This window comes from Apium graveolens, chromosome 8 (genome assembly GCF_009905375.1).
Source record: "Apium graveolens cultivar Ventura chromosome 8, ASM990537v1, whole genome shotgun sequence".
NCBI lineage: Eukaryota > Viridiplantae > Streptophyta > Magnoliopsida > Apiales > Apiaceae > Apium > Apium graveolens.
In genome coordinates this window covers 189,003,776-189,024,655 of record NC_133654.1, presented here as the reverse complement: position 1 = coordinate 189,024,655, position 20,880 = coordinate 189,003,776, and positions in this window count along the sequence as shown.

Here is a 20,880-nt window from a genome sequence, read left to right as displayed (position 1 = left end):
GAGGGCAGTTTCGGTAGAGTGGAGCAATGAGAATTATCATTTGGCTCTTTTTTTAAGAAAAGCCCCCACCGGCTCAACTTCACATTTCAACAAAATTATACTGATAAAACACTCAAAACCAGGAAAATTCATAAATTTATAATTCGTATTATACATCTTAACTTTTCAAACAGCTTGAGTAATACAGAATGCATGGACTGCAGTCATAATAACCTTTTCAGTCTTAAATATGTTACATACATTACTCATTTATGCACCTCCACCAACAAGGCTAGGCAAGTTGGCATTTACGCAGCCCCCATAAACTAGGGCTCATAACAACAACTTAGTTTTAAGAATTTGCCTAAAATTCTCTGGGGACATCTGTCCTGCCCCTTTCCATTCACCATGTTACCAGCACTGCACGTCCGTAAAATAATCATATTTCTGACAACCATGGTTAAGAATCCCATTAGAAGCAAGAGATCCTAAAAACAGGACTCCCCTTGTTCATGAAACTTACCCATTGAAAGTGACATTACATTGTGGTCAAACGAATATCCCCGGTATGAGTAATCTGATAACATATACCCATCCACCACCAGGTCCAGTACCATTACAACAACCAAAATTGTCAAGCTCTTAGTATGAAGATTGTGAGAACCTTAGTTGATAGCGAGGAGTGAAATAGTTGACGGTTCATGCATACATACACCTCTAAAAGAGTATAAAGGTTTTACACCGACCTAAATTATCTAAAAATATTATATAATAAAATAAACATGTATCCAAATATTTTATGTAAAAAATTCCTCTACTACATATTAACCAAAATGATTTGTGGGTGTTGTTTAAAGATATTTGGTAACAACACCTTAAGATAAGTGCTGAAATAACTGAATTATCCTTGATTATCGGGGAGGAAATGGTTGCTACAATCGTGTAAACAGAGGTATGAATGCAGAAGTGTAGCTAGAACTGCATAGTGTTGGAGATGAATTAGCAAACATATGGCCAAAAGAACTCTGTAAATATTTACAATGGTTACATGTGTCAATTTGCATAATGACTGAATATTCGGAACCTTTTTTTGCTAAATGGAACCCCTTTTATCAATGAGTACATATCCAATATATAGGAATCAAGATCTTTGACCAAATATTCTAGATTAAACTAGAGACATGTACTGTGTCATCCTCATCATAGTTAAATCCAGGTTTACTTGATCAATGAGTAGACTATCATATCAAATCAATATTTGGGCGCGGCCACACATTTCATAATCTAACTCAAATAAGAGGTCAATAAATATCATTCCTAAATTTAGGAAGGTAAAATCATTTATAAATCATTCATATTTCTCATACATTTAAATATGTATCTTAAGTACACTTTTATCATTACCCGGTCAAATGTAGCTTTTAATGTAATCACCATAAATTAATTCTCATATAGAAATATAATGATTTCAAGTCTAAAAACTATTACATTATTATCACTTTGACAATTATTTATGACACAACAAACATGTAGAATCTCATATTGGGTCTATCCAATACCATGTACAATTACAAGTGTTTATGTTTTTTATTTTAGTATAATTATATTTATTATCAATGAATTGTGATCATGACACTAGTATTAATGATTATTATTTCCCCTTAATAATAAAACTCACCCAAGGACATTTCAGAAAATTGATATTATTCTCATAATAACATTTTTAAGTCATGTACTAAGAGATATCAATTGCATATCATGTTGACGGAGGAATCTGGTAACAACAAAGTTTAAGGTTACTCGCCAAAAACAAGATCTATGATGGTGGTTCTTCGTCAAAAAATCAATCGGTGTGTGGTGTTTATGTGTTAATTGGTGGATGAGATTGATTAGGGTTAGTGGTGGCCCTTTTTTAGCTCTCAACTTCCAACCCCTTTAAATGTGCCTACGTACCCTATATATAGGGATCAAGCCCGATGTAGTTCTTGGGGAATAATAAATCTAATTGGCTTAGACTTCCTATTCCAAGACCCAGTAGGAGTCCTTCTAGAATCCATCTTCCACTAGCTTTAGGAATGTCCAACTATGAGGCCCACCATGAAGGCCCAAAACTCATTCATAATTGTACAATTTCATGGATTGTGCATCTCCATGCGCAAAGACAATACTTCGTTACACATATCTCTTTTAATTTAAGAACACGGGTTATATCCGCAGTTCACTCCAAATGCCGGACGCGTTCCTATCCCCTGAATGAGGATAGCCCGCAGATAACCGGACAGGTGATCCCAAGATCTTGGGTGCAAAGTGTAGAATGACTCCAAAGTCTCCAACAAGGACACCCGTTGAATACAAGAAGAGAGCTCCCAAAGAACATACCAATATTAATCTCGCATCCCCAACAAGGACGCCCGTTGAATACAGGAGGAGGTCTCCAATCATCAAGCATACCCATGGAGGCCTTCAAGCTCTTCACGGTTACCCCTTCCTTGACCGACTCAAGGAGGGAATTCTTCAAAGAGTATCTGCAATAAATACATTAGTTGAAATATTCTCCATTGCTTCCCCCACCCCCATATATTCCAGGTGAGAATAATCCCAACTATCCAAATGAAACCAAAACTATTCATCTTCTAAGATCAGGACACGTCCTCACCTGGAATGCACACCCTTCTTCTTGTCTTGTAATCCAACACTCACATAACCTATTTCTTGTATTTCACCTAATGAGGGTGCGTCCTGCCCTTAGGGTGTGTCATCCTCTTATGCATTGCATCCTAAAACCAAAGCCTTCATTATTTTGCCCTAATTTGATTCCAATTGACCCGTTTTTGACCCGAAATAATCCAATACCAAATTTTGACTATAACTACCCCCAAAATTCCATATGAAGTTGAAAACGAAATTAGAATTTAACCCTTAATCCTTGGAAAAAATTTGTATCACTCCTCTATTGTTATGAGGGCGCGTCCTTAGTGCTGGACGCGTCATCCATTAGCCAAAATATCTACCGAATTTTTAAAAGTTGTTAAAAGTTGTTGCACACGTCACTTTTCCCTTTTTTCCTTTTCTCCTATATATATATTCTCATTAAGGTAAAAACCATATCTTTACTTCCTTCTCTCACTAAAACCGCAACTGCCGACGCTTAAAATTTAAAAACTCCGATTCCGGTCATCTCTACCTCTTCTCTTCAATTTTTCTACATCAAATCGATCCTCCAACTTCAAAGGCATGTTAATCTCTCTTCATTAAATCGCGTAGATTACCCAAAATAAGCAAAAAAATTATTCATGTCCTTTATTTGCATCACTGTTCTTCATGAAATATTGTATGTATATGTGTATATACTTGTTTTGATCCATATTTTGCTTTCATGATTCTTGATTTTATGCTTTTAGAGTGTAGAAATTTTTCCCAAAAATGATGTGAATTGATTCATATTCCTCGATAATAGTGAGGACAATGTGGACGTATCCACCACCCAGGACGCGTCCTATCATGTGTTTGCTTCACTTTTTTAGTTGATTTCTCTGCTACCTGCATAGAGCCTTTATTCGGGCTTCATTTTGATCTTAGACCATGTTTAATAGATAAATAGGATTTGTATTCTTTTAAATGCTCTCCTTTATTTCATTTCTTTTCTAAATTTAGGTGTGGCTTTCTTATGGACACGTCCTCGCTTTTTAGTCGTGGACGCGCTCTCAGCATTTTATTTTCTTATTTCTAGCTGGAAGGCGAAGGCGTGTCTTCATCCTCTCCTTTTCATCCCTTTGAAGCTTTTCAAAGATGACTGGGTTTTGATTCCCCATTCCCTCTCTTTCTTTTATTCCAAAATTGCCTGAGTTCTATAGGACAAACTCCTTGCTTGAAGACGAGGCTCGCGTTTTTGAAGAAATCAAGTCTATAGGCTTCAATATGTCTACTTCTAGTCACGATTCCATCGACGAAGTTCCCATAGATTTGATAATAGAGAAGAAGAGGAAGCTCAAACGCAAAAGAACCCCCAAATTACACGTACATCTGTCATGGAGGACTGGAAAGATGATGAAATCATTCCTTCTTCCTCTCAGAAATCACAACCTCAAGTGGTGGAATCTGACCCAGAGCCATCAAATTCACCTGTCCAGGATGACGTGGCTGAGGTTGTTGATGATGACGCGTCTCCTCTTCAAGATTCTCCCTCACCTCAAAGTGAGTGTGAGTTTGAAAAAAGGGCTCCTGGAAGATATCTTTATTCTCTAAAAAAATTTGACTCTCCATTTGAACACTGGGAGCCTGAAGCTATTAAATTAGACTTTCACTGGAAGGAACTTAAAAACACACTTCCTAAAGCTGAGAAAAATGTTTGGAGAAAAAAGGATATCACTTCGTGCCGACCTGTTGCCAATAAACTTTCCGGAAAAGTTAGCTTATGTTGGACTTGATTCCACTGCAACAAACTTAAAGATTGGGTGGAACATAAAATACAATGATATGGAAGGGATCTGAGCACGTCCTCTTTTCAAGATGAGACCACACATTTTTAACTTGGAAAATATCAAAGTTCCAAGGATGGTTTTAAGTCCTAAACTACTTTCCATTGGCGTGGTATGATATGGTATTAAAGTGGTATGTTGTGGCTCCTATTCAGCTTTCTTCAAATTCTTACAAATTGGCATGAGCCCTTTACATGATGTATCATGACTGTGAGCTGGGCGCGCCCTCCATGAAAGAGTTTAGCTTCTTCTTCAGCATTAGGAAGTCCATTCCTGGTTACCATTTTTTGTTGTCAGCAAATGGATAAATAACAAGGGCTTTAATGAAGGAAAGATCAGTCATGAAAGAGACTATAATGTTCCGTTCTTTTATCTCTATGATGTGAAAAGGGCTCGCGTTCGTTTTAACGCGTCCTCCTTCTAGGGCGCGTCCTTCCTGTTCTCTCCATTATTCAAACTTTTTCTCTTTTTTTTACCTTCATTAAACTCTTTTAGAAAAAAGAACTTAGAAAGAATTGACTGGAAAAAGGAAGAAGATAGCCGAGAAGGTCTTGAAGTTCGCTGAGAAGAAATTCCATCTGAAAGAAATAATTATAGAGGAAAACTGAAAAGGGTTGGTGCCCTTTCCAAAAGAGTGGGTAGCCTATGCACATATCATGAGTTTATAAATGGAAAGCCTGTCCCAACTGCTTCTGAGAAAGCTAGAGGATTTAATGTTGAAGAGTTGGTACAAATTGATATCAACAAAAAAGTTGATTTTGAGCAAGGTAACGTCAATAATATTTGGGCGCATCATCATTTAGGACACGTCCTAATTTACTCTTTAATTATAGATATACTTGATGTTATTTTTCATTATAGATACTATGTTATATGCATAAATTGGACGCGTCCTCCTCTTAGGGTGCGTCTTGTAATCTTACCTGCATTTGTTAATAATTTACACTCAATGTGTCATTTTTCTTGTGCTTCGTGATATAGATTTTCTTTTTTAGATGTTGGGCGCCGTCTTTCTCATAGGGTACGCTTTGTTATTGACTTTATTTATTCTTGTTTTGCAGAAATAACTTCTCTACCAAAGGATTTCGCCAATGGAGCTGCTAGAAAATAGAAGGCATGCAGAAATAAGAATGCTCCTATCAAGAAGGATGCTAAGATTAAAGAGGTTATGGCTGTTAAATTTCTAACTCCCACTCCTAAAATCATTGATATCATCATCCTAGGCATTCCATATAATGAGGATGCGCCCTCAAAATGTCAAAAAACTGTTCTTGATGAGCATTCACTTATTCACAAGCATCTGGGCGCATCCTTCTCTGGATTTTTCACTGAAGAAGAGGTGAATGAATAGAAGTTCAAAACTAAGGAACAAGATGAAAAAGCCATGATGAGGGCTGTAATTGAGCTTCACTTCCATACAAACCAAAATGCAAACATGGCTGTCAGGCTGATGATGCATCTTGCCAATACTAAAAATGACAAGAGAAAAGCTGAGGATAAAATCAAGTCTTTGGAGAACCATAACATTATTCTTACTAAGAAGAAAGACACTGAGATCCTCAACTTGTAATTTAAGAAGGCGCATCTTGAGGGCCACATAACTGCCATGGATAAGTCTTTTGATCAGGTCAGTGCTTTGAACTCCATCATGCATATGGACTTAGAAGTACTCAACAATTACAGACTACATGGTTGGAAGGCAGAAAAAAGTTGGTGAAGGAAGCTGGGTTTGCTACAGGGTTTAAGGAGTGGTGCTCTGGATTTATTGCCAATGATCCAGAGTACACTTTCTCTAAATTTGATGAAGAAACCCCAACAATGGGTAAGTGACTTTAGGGTGAGAGTTGCTGATTCCTTTAAGGAGAAAATGATTGCTCTTGGACTGGAAGAAGCTAAAGAGGAAGATGACGCGTCTCTACCCCCTTTACCACTCCAAACTGAACCTCATCAATCTCTATCCAAGGATGGCAATAAGGATGGCAGCCAAGGCAAAAATCAGGTTGCGCCCCCGGCTTAGGACGCGTCTTCATTTTCGACTTTCATAATTTGAATAATTATGGGTGCAGGTCCCTTCAAGCCTTGCAAAGTTGTAAACAAGTACTTTTATTCGTATTTTAGATGATGACTCTTCAAGGCCTTGTGCCTTGAATTATTTTATGCACAAATTTCATTTTTCATGTTTTTTGTTATTACAATCTTGCATAAGTACATATAAAATAGTAATGATATCATAAGGATGCTCCCTCATACTAGGGTGCGTCTAGCTTTATGCATGGAAATGAAATTCATGAGGTAGCTCATATTATTTCTTGTGTAAATGTTTGATGGGGCGTGTCCACGTACTAGGACGCATCCTCCCATGTATTTTTTGTGTCTTATTTTCGATAATTCTGCTCAAGCATAAAATATGAGACAATTTTTCTGTCTTACCAAAGTTTTTCTCTAAGGCATTATTTTTAAAGTGGGTGTGTCCTCCCTAGACTCGTATCAACCGTCTTTTACTTTGCCTAAGGTTGGACGCGCCTTCCTACTTTTATCATAGAAAGCTTTATGAAATAGCTGGGACTTTTCTCGAGTATTCTACCTTGTATCTTATCATTACAAGTCTTAAGGGTGCATCTTAGTATTACCATGCTCCTTCATTATTATTTAAAATGAGGAATTTTAATAAAATAAATTTCTTTAATGCATGTAAGAGCTGATAGTAACTCCGAGGGTGCATCTTTGGATATTATAACACATCCACCTCCTTCTAGCACCAAAGAGTTTCATAGGCTGCATGGGGATATTTTGTAGAAAACAAATCCTTTAAAGGCGTATCATATACTCTAACAAAAAAGAGGGCACGTTCTCTTATAACAGTGCGTCTTCCTCTTTATGCAAGCCTCATTATCATTGCACCTTTACATGTTTGGCGCGTCTTTTCCTGTAATACTTGGTAAATTATTCTGGATATATAAACAAATAAAAAACCACTGTATGAAAGAATGTTTCAAAGTTTTATAGATAATGCGCTCCAATATAGAAATTACACCGGTCCAATGGCTACTATGCTATGTGGGGAACTTATTTGCAAATAGTTCTAAGAAAGAATAGTACATGCACTACCCCCTAGGCTAGGAGGAATTTTGTTGCTTCTAGTCTACTATTCAAGCATAGCCTTACTCAAATCAACTGGAAATAGAATTAATAATAACGGGTCGTAGCCGCACCCTACTTATAATATTTTTAAAGGTGTTGAACATTCAAAGCTCACAGAACTAACTTCCCTTCTAAGTATTCAAGATGATAAGTTTATTTCCATAATATTGGTTTGATCTTGTATGATCCTTCCCAGTTAGCTCCAAAAATTCCATGGCGAGGATTCTTCGTAATAGGCATCACCTCCCTAAGAACCAGTTCACCAACTTTGAGATGTTGCCCTTTCACTTTCTTGTTGTAATACCTCACCGCATGTTGCTGATATGCTGTAAGTTTCAGCTGAGAGTTCTCCCTTGTTTTCTTCAAGAGATCCAAGTAAAGCCTCTAATTAACCTCTATGTCTCCTTCTACATAATGATCCCTGTGAAGCGATCCCAAACCAACTTCCACGGGAACCATAGCCTCATATTCATAAGTAAGCATAAAGGGAGATTATCCCGTAGTAGATACTTGAGTCATGTTGTAAGACCATAAGACCTTCGAAAGTTCTTCAGGCCAATTCCCTTTGCATTCCTCCAGCTTAGTCTTGAGTGTATGCTTTATGATCTTGTTGACAGCTTCAGTTTGTCCATTATTTTGTGGGTGATATATCAACATGAACTCCTTCTTGATATTTAGATCTGTTATGGATTAAAAAGTAATATATATAATTGCTGTATTTAGTACTAAGGAACGTGAGCTTCAAGGCTCGTTTTGACTGCTCTTGTGTTTCGTGACTCAATCTGCCTTAACAAGATGCCTATGCACCTTGCTGATTGCCAAGGATCAAGTCAAAAAACGTAGTTCTGATTTGTGGGGTGAGACCCCTTATATAGATGTGGGAGTCCTTGAATTGGACTTGGTATAGGAGACTTGGTGGTCAAGTCTCTGAATTAGGATAGACTTAGGAGTCCTAGGGAGTAGGAAGCCGATTCCTTATCCTATGAGGTTCCTTGAAGGCCAATCTATAAGGATTTATATCCTCACTAGGACTTATCTTAATAGCTATTTTTCTCCCTTATTTATTAATTACGAAATTAATAAATAATCAGGGTTTTTGGGCCTTCTTTGTTCCATCAGGCCTAATCTGGTCCATCAGGACTGATCAACATGTTAACCTTTCTGGTCTGAATGTCATACATCTTCTTATTGGGCCTTGCAGCCTAAACTGTAATATTTAATTATGTAATCAGGATTTATTTATCCCTATCATTTGCCCCCCAACTTTTAGGAAACATTGATTAGGTTTCGCAGAAGTTAAGTCTATTCATTCCCTTACAGGGTTTCGTTTTTGCGTAAAGTGTGGAGCGACCTACACGTTTACAACGATTGTTCCTTTTATTCAGGAATTATGTTAATTTCCAGGAATTTTTCCCTTAATTCCGAGATTTTTCCCTAATTTTCTGGATTTTTCCCTTAATTTCTAGGATTTATCCTTAATTTTCTGGATTTTTCCCTTAATTTTTGGGATTTATCCTTATTTTTCTGGATTTTTCCCTTAATTTCTGGGATTTATCCTTATTTTTCTGGATTTTTTCCCTTAATTTTTGAAAATATTAGCATTTTTCAGAAAATATTTTAAGGAATTTCCTTATCTTTCTGTAATTTTCCAGGAATTTTTCCTTTTTTTTCTTCCCCCTTTTCCTTTTTTCTTTTTCTCTTTTTTTTTGTACAGATTTCGACCAGGAATCCTGTTCGACCAGGATCCTGGTCGAATTAACCTCTGCTGTGCTTTGGTCGAAGGCTTTTCGAGGAGGATGCATTCGATCAGGAATCCTGGTCGAATTTCGGCCAGGATTCCCCCCCCCCCTTTTTTTTGTCGACTAGGAATTTTTTGACTAGGATTTTCGTCCCTTTCGGTCAGGATTCTTGTGTTTCTGACCGAATTAACCATCTTTCTTGCCTTGGTCGAAGCTATTTCGAGCAGGATTGGTTCGAGCAGGATTGGTTCGACCAGGATTTTCTCTTGATTTCTAGTCGAATGAGTCTAAATTCTGGTCGAATTAAGCTTATTTTTCAGCCTTGATCGACAAAACTTTGACCTCAGGAGCTTCGATCAGGATTCCTTCGTGTTTCTTAGTCGAATGGATCTTCTTTTTGGTCGAATTAAGGCTGTTTTTTAGCCTTGATCGACAGGGTTTCGACCTCAAGCCATTCGACCAGGATTTCTTTATGTTTTCTGGTCGAATGGGTCAGGAATATTTATATAATGATTTTTTGCATATACTTTAGATTTGGGCCCTTAAATCTGGGCTAAATTTTCTTGGGCCAACCCTTCTAATGTGTTTTTCTTTTTCACCCCTAAAATCACTTGGGCCTAATACAGAGGCCTTTTTACCTGGGCTTTTTAAATACTTGGGCCCTTAACTGGGCTTGACTTTTTCAAGGTTTTTCTAGAATTGGGCCTCATTTCTGAGCCCAAATTCCAAACTCTTCTAGGATTCTTCCAGATTCTTCCAGAATCTCCTAAAAACTTAAGTTTTTCTTTTGTTTTTTCTGAGCCCAAATTCCAAACTCTTCTAGGATTCTTCCAGAATCTCCTAAAAACTTAAGTTTTTCTTTTGTTTTTTACTCGAATTCTCTGGATAATTCCAGAACCTTCTAGTTTTTGGGCCCAAATAGGCTTTTTTAAGGCCCATTATCCCCCGTCCTTGGCTATATAAAGGTGGGGTGAGAGTTTGATTTCTCCACACCTCTCATTTCACCTCTTTACTCATTTCATAACTTCTACTCATCCTTCCCCCTTCCTTGTAACCTTTCCTCTCTCAAATCCCCTCCCTTAGTTTTCCAACTTCAGGCTTTTTCCAGCTTACTGATGGCTGACAAGAGTTCCGAGAGGGCGGCAAAGATAGCCTCGGCTTCAAAACGAGGTAAGGATATCGAGATCCGTTCTTCGTATATGTCTTTAATCGATATGATTAACACTAGGGGGGATGAATATCCCTCTACTGCACATCTCGATTCTTTTAATCATTGTAATACTTGGCACAACATAGATTTCGATAAACTAAATGCACATTATAATGTCCTTCCTCCTCTTATATTAGTTCCAGTCTCTGGTGGTGACCGTACTTGCCATTGGAGACCCGACACTCTCTTTATTTACACAGATGCCCTTAATGCTGGGCTTAGGTTTCCTTTCCACCCTTTTATTCCTCATCTTTTAGCTGATTTACAAATCAACCCGTGTCAGCTTCCTCCAAACGTTTGGAGGAACATTTTTTGTTTTATGGTCTGCTGCCTTAGGGAGGGTTTTCCCCTTTCCGTAGCTATTTTTAGGAAAGTCTTTCAGTGCTATAATAGCTCTTCCAGTATTTGTGGTTGGGTCTATGTTAAGCAAAGGCCCAAAAGTAAACATATCTTTAACAACGCCTCCATCCCCGACAACAACCAAAATTGGAGGAATAGTTTCGTTGGGTTACGTTGGGAGAATGGTGACTGGGGCACACTCTTCCGATCTTCCTTCGGGAAGGTCAGTGATGGTAGCCTCAAATCCATTCACTTAACTCCTGAGGAAACTATTATTTATAATGGGCTTACTCAGGACAACGGCACTACTACCAGCTGGACTCTCTTAGAGGAGTTCTCCCTCATTCACGTGGGACTATCCTCTGTTTCTCAACAGGGTATTTTTCTTCCCTTATCATCTTTATTTCATTTCATGCATTATTAACATCACTTATTTTGTTTTTTACCTTGTTTTGCAGCTGCTAAGGAGATTAACAAGGACAATGTTCCTCCTGTTGAAGAGACTGCTAGGATGAAGAAAGCTCGGCTCGCAGGCCTAGACACCCGGGGAAAGGCAACAGAGCCTATCTTCTTGAGAAAGCACAAGGAGCCTATGGGGGAGGCTTCAACTGAAGGATCTGAGGGCCATAATGCTCCTATCACTGCTGCTGCCCCTGCTGCTGCTGCTACAGGCGCCTTTCAGCCTCTCTAGGGATTCCACCGAGGGGATACCGTGGTTGGTTCCATGAAGCATGCTTGGGATTGGTCCTACCATAGCGTGACTCCCAAGGACTTTACTGACGTGGTGGCCACCCCTGACCTTGAGAGGATTAAGCTCATGGGAGCTCAGTCTCTGGCTTCGGTATGCCTCTTCTTTTTTGAACTTATCTTTCATTCTTGTAGCATTTTCTTGCCTTATACTTTGCTGATTGCTTTGTTTCAGTCTAACGCCTATTTTCAAGGCGCTGTGAGGCAAGCCGAGTCATGGAAGTGGGCTTCTGATAAGGCCGATAATGCCCTTAGGAGGCAACAGAAGAAGTATGCTACCCTGGAGAAGAAGCTCAAGCGCAAGGAGGAAGAACTCGGAGAGTTCAACGCTGAGCTGGTGGTACTTCGGGCGCAGAAGGATAAAGCTATAGACAACTATCTGGACTCGGAGGAGTTTGCCCAATCCATGAGGATTAGGGATGATTCAGTCTTTCCCGGGTTTTTTAGGACTGGTTGGGACACGGCCCTTGGGACCGTGAACGAGGCTTGTCCTGATATGAACCCGGCGGATTATGTCTGCCCTGATGACGAGGCTTTGCTACAGAGGTTTCGTACCCGAGTAGTTGTCTCGGATCATGTTCCTCAGGATCCACTCCTTCCTCCTCCCGAGTCTTCTTCCAGACCTGCTGAGGACGATAGCTCTTCCTCCTCCTCCGAGACGACAGAGACATCCAGCGAGAGCGGAGAGAACGATGATATGGATGCCGAGGGTACCTCAGCTCCTTAGAGCTTTTTCAGCCCTGCATGGCTTGTCTTATTTTCGAGACTTTATTTATCGAACTTCTTGTAATATTTATCCGATCTATTTTATTTATCACCTTTTATGCTTGCATCCATGCATTTGGTTTTTACTTGTTAGGCCATAAACATACTTTGAAGAACTAATGAATTTCCATACATTGTCTGGGATTTGTCCCTTACACAAGTCTTAATAAACTTCAAAATAAAATTAGAACATATAAATCCTAAGCAAGCAAAGCTTCAAGGTGCTTTTCAACCTACTCGCCATCTTGACAAGTGAGAATCGTATCCAACTGCCCTACACATAGTAAACCTTCAGGTTTTGTGCATGCCAAGTTCTCGGGACTTCAAAACCATCCATAGTCTCTAGCTTGTAGGTTCCTCTACCTTGAACACTCTTGAATCTGTAAGGCCCTTCCCAATTCGGGGCAAGCTTCCCTTTCTGTCCTACACCAGAAACTTCTATCTTCCTCAAGACCAGGTCACCTTGTTTGAAAATTCTTTCTTTAATCCTTAGGTTGTAGTAGAATGAAGCCTTCTTCTGATACTCTACTATCTTTGCATATGCCCCATCTCGCACTTCGTCGATTAAGTCCAGAGCTAACCTTTGTCCTTCCTCATTTTCCTCAGAATTGAAAGCCTGAATCCTTGGAGAGGAATGTGATATCTCCACGGGAACTACTGCCTCTGCCCCATATGCCAACATGAAGGGAGTTGCTCCGGTCGTGACCCTACAGGTAGTCCTATAGGCCCATAATATTGGAAGTATCTCATCCACCCAATTATTTCTTGACTTCTCGATCCTCTTTTTTAGTCCATCCAGGATTATTCGATTTGCTACCTCAGCTTGCCCATTGGCTTGTGGGTGAGCCACAGAGGTGAACCGTAACTGAATCTCATTTTCTTCACAGTACTTCTTGAATTCCTCATTGTTGAATTGTGTTCCATTATCGGTGACTAGGATACGGGGAATTCCATATCGGCACATAATATTTTCCCACGGGAATTGTGCAACCTGCTTAGTTGTGATCTTGGCCAAGGGTTTGGCTTCAATCCACTTTGTGAAATAATCAATCGCTACAATCAGAAACTTCCTTTGTGCCGTGGCCATGGGGAAAGGCCCTAAAATATCCATTCCCCACATAGCAAAGGGAATGGGCGAGTTGATAGAGGTCAGCATCTCGGGGGGTTGTCTAACAACAGGTGCATGCTTCTGACAGCGGTCACACTTCTTCACATATTCTTTGGCATCAGCCATCATTTCTGGCCAGTAAAAGCCTAAACGAGTTATCTTATGAGCCAAAGCCCTGCCCCCCAAGTGTTGTCCACAAATACCTTCATGCACTTCTTCAAGAGCCAAGCGGGCCTCATCGGGCCTGAAACACCTTAAATAAGGAACCACGAAAGATCTTTTGTACAGAATCCCATCTATCAAAGAGTACCTTAGTGCCCGAACAGTTAACTTCCGTGTTTCAGTTGCATCGCTTGGCAACCAACCGGTTTGAATGTGAGCCTTAATGGGATCAATCCATGACGTCCCCAGGCCTATAGGAGCCACAAGCTTAACATCTATGCTTTGTGTCTTCAAAACACGGAAGTACACACTTCCTGAACTTTCTTCTATCTCGGATGAAGCAAACTTTGATAATGCATCTGCCTTAGCATTTTCCTACCTTGGAATGTGCTCAACATGGCATTCATTAAATTGGGTCATCACAGCTCTTACTAGGCGGACATACTTAGCCATTGTATCATCCCTTTCCTCAAATTCTCCCTTTACCTGGGATATGATCAGCTTCGAGTCTCCATGAACCCTTAAGTTTTTTACTCTAAGTGTTCCAGCTAGGCCGAGACCAGCTATCAGAGCTTCATATTCTGCCTCATTATTTGTGGTTGGGAAGTGTAGCTTCATGGCATACTCAATCAAGAACCCGTCAGGGCTTTGTAAAACCAATCCTGCTCCACTGGAGTTTATTTTTGATGCTCCGTCAAAATAGAGAACCCAATATTCTTTCTCCTTATCATCCTTCTTTTTATCCCCATTATCGACTCCCTTGTCTTGAGGTATGGTATCTTCCTGCCCCCCGACTTCTTAGTTGGGTATGGTACATTCCACCACAAAGTCAGCTAGTGCCTGGGCTTTTATTACCGTACGTGGCTTGTACTTGAGATCGAACTCTCCCAGCTCTATTGCCCACTTAATCAATCTCCCACTTGCCTTGGGACTGTGAATGATATTTCTCAGGGGCTGATTTGTTAGCACCTCAATCTGATGAGCCTGAAAATAAGGACGCAGCTTTCTCGAAGCCATTACCAAGGCTAAAGCGAATTTCTCAATAGTTGAATAATTCAACTCAGCACCATGCAGAATTTTGCTGACATAGTATACGGGTTTCTGGACTTTCAGTTCCTCCTTAACCAACACCGCGCTCAAGGCACTTTCTGAAACAGCCAAGTACAAGAATAAAACTTCACTCAGAACTGGCTTGGCCAACAACGGGGCTTGGGCCATATACTTCTTTAACTCTTCGAATGCCTTCTGGTTTTCCTCATTCCATACAAAGTCCTTGATGTTCTTTAGTGACTTGAAGAATGATAGGCACTTGTCTCCTGACTTGGAGATGAATCGTCCCAGCGCAGCAACCCTTCCTGTGAGCTTCTGAACATCCTTGACAGTTATTGGTGGTTCCATATCCAGGATTGCCTTTATTTTATCGGGGTTAGCCTCAATTCCTCTCTTTGAGACCATCAATCCCAAGAATTTTCCAGATCCTACTCCGAAAGCACACTTCGTAGAATTCAACATCATCTTGTGGTACCTCAGGACCTCAAAAGCTTCTCTCAAATGGGTTATATGATCAGTCTTTACTAGACTCTTGACTAACATGTCATCTACATAGACTTCCATAGTCTTTCCAATAAGGTCCTTAAAAATTTTATTTACCAACCTTTGATAGGTGGCTCCTGCATTCTTAAGACCAAATGCCATAACAAGATAACAATAAACACCAAAGTCAGTGATGAATGATACCTTTGGAATGTCATCCTTATGCATTTTGATCTGTTTTATCCGCTAAATCCATCCATGAAACTCAGCATCTCATGCCCAGCAGTGGAATCAATCAAAGTATCAATCCTTGGCAACGGAAAACTGTCTTTAGGGCATGCATCATTCAGATCAGTGAAGTCTATACACATCCTCCACTTTCCATTAGCCTTCTTCACCATTACAGGATTTGCTAACCACTCCGAAAATTGAATCTCCTCAATGAAACCAGCCTCTAAGAGTTTTTCTACTTCCTATTTTATAGCCTCTTGTCTTTCCGGGGCAAAATTTCTTTTCTTTTGTTTCACTGTCTTCCGGCTTGGATCCACGTTTAACTTGTGAGTAATCAGCTCCGGGTCTATGCCTGGCATATCAGCTGCTGACCATGCAAACACATCAATATTTTCTTGCAAAAATTTCACCAACTTCCCTTTAAGGGGCTCCTCTAATGTGGCTCCAATGAAAGTCATTTTCTCAGGATTTTTAGGGTCTAAAGGAACCGAAACCAAGTCTTCTGCTGGCTTTCCTCTCTTCTCGTCATTTTCTCGGACATCCATATCTTCAATAGGAAGAACCTGCCCCCCGACTCCATCTGCCCTCAACGAGGCCACATAACAGCTTCTAGCCATTTTTTGATCTCCTCTCTCTTCTCCAATCCCGTTTCGGGTGGGAAACTTCATAACTGAATGGTAGGAAGAGGGGACTGCCTTGAAGGCATGTATCCATGTTCTCCCCATGATAGCATTATAAGTTGAACTAGCCTTTACCACCACGAAATCCAACATCTGCGTTGCTTGCCTTGGTTCCGTACCTATGGTGGTTGGCAATTTGATTATCCCTTCCACAGGACATTCTACTCCAGCAACTCCATATATCGGCATGTCGGTTGGTGTCAACTGGGAGTCGTTATACCCCATCCTTAGAAAGGTGTCGTGGAGCAAGATATCCACAGAAGCACCATTATCCACAAGGACCCTCTTAATCGGGCTATTTCCTATTACTGGTGTTATGACCAGTGGGTCGTCATAAGGAAACTTCACACCCTCTAGGTCAGAATCATCAAAAGCCAATGTTACTTCTGTTCTGGCCCTCTTCGGGGCTTCTCCAACAATATACATAACCTCTCTAGTATATGCCTTTCTGGAATTTTTGGACAATCCAGCAGCAGTTGGACCTCCAAAGATCGTGTTTATCACAGGCCCTCGAGGTCGCGGCCCTCCAAAAATTACATTTATAACCGGGCCTCTAGGCTGGGGGTTTCGCCCCTGATCGTCTTGGTCCCTCCTACGATCCTCAAAGTTCTTCCTTCCATTATTATTCCTATCCCCTCATTCTCCAGTGTATTTGTTCAATCTTCCTTTTCGAATGAGGAACTCAATTTCATCTTTCAGCTGCCTACACTCATCGGTGTCGTGACCAACATCTTTGTGAAATCTGCAATATTTGCTTTTGTCTAGCTTAGTAGGATCAGCCTTCAGGGGCTTAGGCCAACGAATATCTTGATCTTTCTCGATTTCCATCAAGATCTGGCTTCTAGGAGCATTCAGCTTAGCGTATTCGGTGAACTTTTGCCCAGGTCCTCCCTTCTTGGGGGTTGAATCAGGGTTTTGCTCGGTTCTAGGATACTTGTCCTTAGCGATATATTCCAGATCAGTTTTTTGCTTCTTGCCTCCAGTGGGCTCATTACTTACTACGGTCTTCCTCATGCTTTCTTCAACTTTGATATACTTCCCTGCCCTCTCTTGAAGCTGCAACATGCTTTCAGGGGGGCGTTTGGCCAAGGACATCTTAAAAAACTCATCCCTAGTTCCTTGTTGCAGTGCTATCATAGCTACCTTATCATCAAGGTCTGGGACTTTTAAAGCCTCCTTTGTGAAATGATTCAGGTAATCTCTCAAGGATTCCTTTGCCCCCTGGACAATGCTCATAAGAGATGCAGAACTTTTCTCATGAACTCTTCCACTGATGAATTGCTTAATAAAAGCCTGGCTTAATTCTCTAAATGACCCAATAGAGTTTGGGGGCAAGCGACTGTACCATCTTTGAGCCATACCCGACAGGGTTTGAGGGAAGGCCCGACACTTTATAACATCATTCACGGGTTGCAACAGCAGTGCATTAGAGAATGTCCTAACATGATTAGCGGGGTCTCCCGTGCCATCATAGGCTTTGATAGTGGGCATCTTCAATTTCCTTGAGATATGGGCATTCATTATCTCTTCAGTGAAGGGCGGAGTTGGATCATCAGGATCTCCAAGGGGAAGGAGATTGCTTGGATCAGTTCTTGGGACAACAGCCCTTCTCCGTACCGGACCATCCAGGTCTATGATAGGAGGAGGATTTCTCCCCTAGGAGGTATCTGGGGTCTGGCGGCCTGGTGAGCCTCCAAGTCACGCCTCAGCCTTTGGATCTCGGCCTCATGAGCCCTGATCCTTTCCTGCACTTCTTGGGGATTCACCCCTTGGGTGCTTTGAGGGCGTTGCCTTCCATCGGCCATCAGCTCTTTGCCAGGACGCCTCCTTCTTTGGGCCACTTCATCATCCAAAGATTCGGAGTCTCTCTCAGTATAAGGACCAGAAAATTCCCGATCCTCGGGGATAGGAGCTAAACCTCGTATATAGGGGGGCAATTGCCCTCGTGCTTCACTTCACCCAGCATGTCCACTTCCTCCAACCTCGGGGTAAAGGGGCATCCCATAAGGGGGTTAGTAGTAACAACAGTTGAATATTCATACCCGACGGGTCGAGAAGTCACAGGTACATGTACTTGTTGAACTTGAGGATTCGTACCTTGAATAGTTGGGGGAGTCGTCCCTTGTGGCTGAGGTTGAGTTGTCCCTATCTGGGCTTCCCCTTGAGTAGATGCATAAGTTGAGTGGGGAGGAATCTCCACGGTTGACGAAATCACCTGGGTTGTCCCTGATGGTGTTCCTTCCTCCAGAGCTCTAATTGTTCTCCGTGTTCTCGCCATGTTTGTTGTTGTGCCTTCCCACAGACGGTGCCAAATGTTATGGATTAAAAACTAATATATATAATTGCTGTATTTAGTACTAAGGAACGTGAGCTTCAAGGCTCGTTTTGACTGCTCTTGTGTTTCGTGGCTCAATCTGCCTTAACAAGATGCCTACGTACCTTGCTGATTGTCAAGGATCAAGTCAAAAAATGTAGTTCTGATTTGTGGGGTGAGACCCCTTATATAGATGTGGGAGTCCTTGAATTCGACTTGGTATAGGAGACTTGGTGGTCAAGTCTCTGAATTAGGATAGACTTAGGAGTCCTAGGGAGTAGGAAGCTGATTCCTTATCCCATGAGGTTCCTTGGAGGCCAATCTACAAGGATTTATATCCTCACTAGGACTTATCTTAATAGATGTTTTTCTCCCTTATTTATTAACTACGAAATTAATAAATAATCAGGGTTTTTGGGCTTTCTTTGTTCCATCAGGCCTGATCTAGTCCATCAGGCCTGATCAACATGTTAATCTTTCTGGTCTGAATGTCATACATCTTCTTATTGGGCCTTGCAGCCTAAACTGTAATATTTAATTATGTAATCAGGATTTATTTATCCCTATCAAGATCTTTGCATAACTTACACAGCTCTTGGTTATCAAACTGTTTCCCATTATCAGAAACAAGCTTGTATGGAATCCCGAATATGTACATAATGGAATTAAAGACAAAGTCGCTGATTTTCTTAGCAGTGATGGTTTCTAATGGCATGGCCTCATCCCATTTAGTGAAGTAGTCAACTGCAACCAATGCATACTTGACATTCTCTTTAGCTTTTGGGAGTTCTCCAGAGAGATCAATCCCCCACATGGCGAATGGCCACGGGCTCACCATAGATGTTAAGAGCGTAGCAGACATAGATTAGTAAGTCACAAAATGTTGACATCGATCACATGCTCTAGTAAAGTTTGTATCATCCTCTTTCATTGTAGGCCAGTAGTAGCCTTGGCTTAATATATTCATTGCCAATGAGCTACCCCCCGAGTGATTGCCACAAATTCCTTTGTGAACCTCCCTCAAGATGTAATTTCCTTCTTTCTCGTCAATACATTTTAAGCAACGGCTGATTGAAACCTCTTTTGTATAACACTCCATCGTACACCACATACCTTGCAGCCTGGTATCGAAGTCGCCTAGCCTTAAACTTCTCTTCGGGGAGTGTTCCCTTACTAATATAGGCTAGAATGGGTGTCATCCATATTTCTTCAAGAGTATCATCTACTTGCATCACTTCCACTTCTAGAATACTTGGAACTTCCTGAACTTCCATTTTATCTAAAGCATCCGTGTTGCTATTTTTCTCTCGTAGTACACATTTCAGCCTTAACTTCTTGAACTTTCTAAGTAAATGTTGAGCACAACTCAAGTACAATTATGTTCGGGGTCCTCGATCTTGGAATCCCCCGTTCACTTGGTTTATAACCAACACTGAATCACTCTTGGTGATCAAATTCATAAAACCTGAATCAGACTTTATGATGAGAGCCTTTCCTTTTCCTTTCTTTGAGACAGCCACTTTGGGGGATTCCTCCTTAGCATTAAGAGCAACTGTTCTTGACTTTCTCCCATGTCTCTTGCTTCTTTAATCCATCTCAAGTTCATAAGTCTTGAGCATTCCATAAATTTCATCAAGAGCAGTTTCATCAAGAGCATAGTTATCTCTTATAATAGTAGCTTTCAAATCCCAACTTTCAGGAAGAGCTAAAGGAATTTTAGATTTGAATCTTCAAAGTCATATTCCTTGTCCACCAGTGACAGATCATTCAAAAGTTTGACAAACCTGTCATATAAGTCAGTTAATGACTCATCACTTTTTGAGTCAAAGTGCTCGTACTCTTGAGTAAGTATAATCCTCATGTTTTTCTTGATTGCATCAGTTCCCTGACACCTTGTCCCCAAAGCATCCCATATCTCCTTTGCACTCTTGCATTGAATTACCCTATTTGACATGACATTATCAATGGCACTATACAGCAAATACCTTACCTTTGCATCCTTGGCAATAGATGAGATATCTTTTGCTGTGTATTCACTTTTCTCATTTGGTATGGTCTTTGTTGGCTGATCTGCAACTACAACAGAGAGCTTGGTTGGCTTATGCGATCCTTCATTAATTCTGTCAAGGTATTCTGGATCTGTAGCTTCCAGAAACATAGCCATCTTCACTTTCCATATGGGATACTCAGACGGTCTCAGCATGGGAACCCTGATAGTCTCATATCGACTATGGGTTTGAGTCTTTGGAGTTTCTTCAGTTTTAGCGGGCTTGATTGGATTTTCTGCTTCTTCAGACATGATTATTTTGGATCTTTATTGTATATGTGTTAACAGATGTGCTTTGATACCACTTGTTAGGTCACACAACACTGTAGAAGGGGGTTGAATACAGTGTAGAATACAATCAAATCGATTTAAAGCACAAGTAGCAGAAAACAGATGTATTTGATATA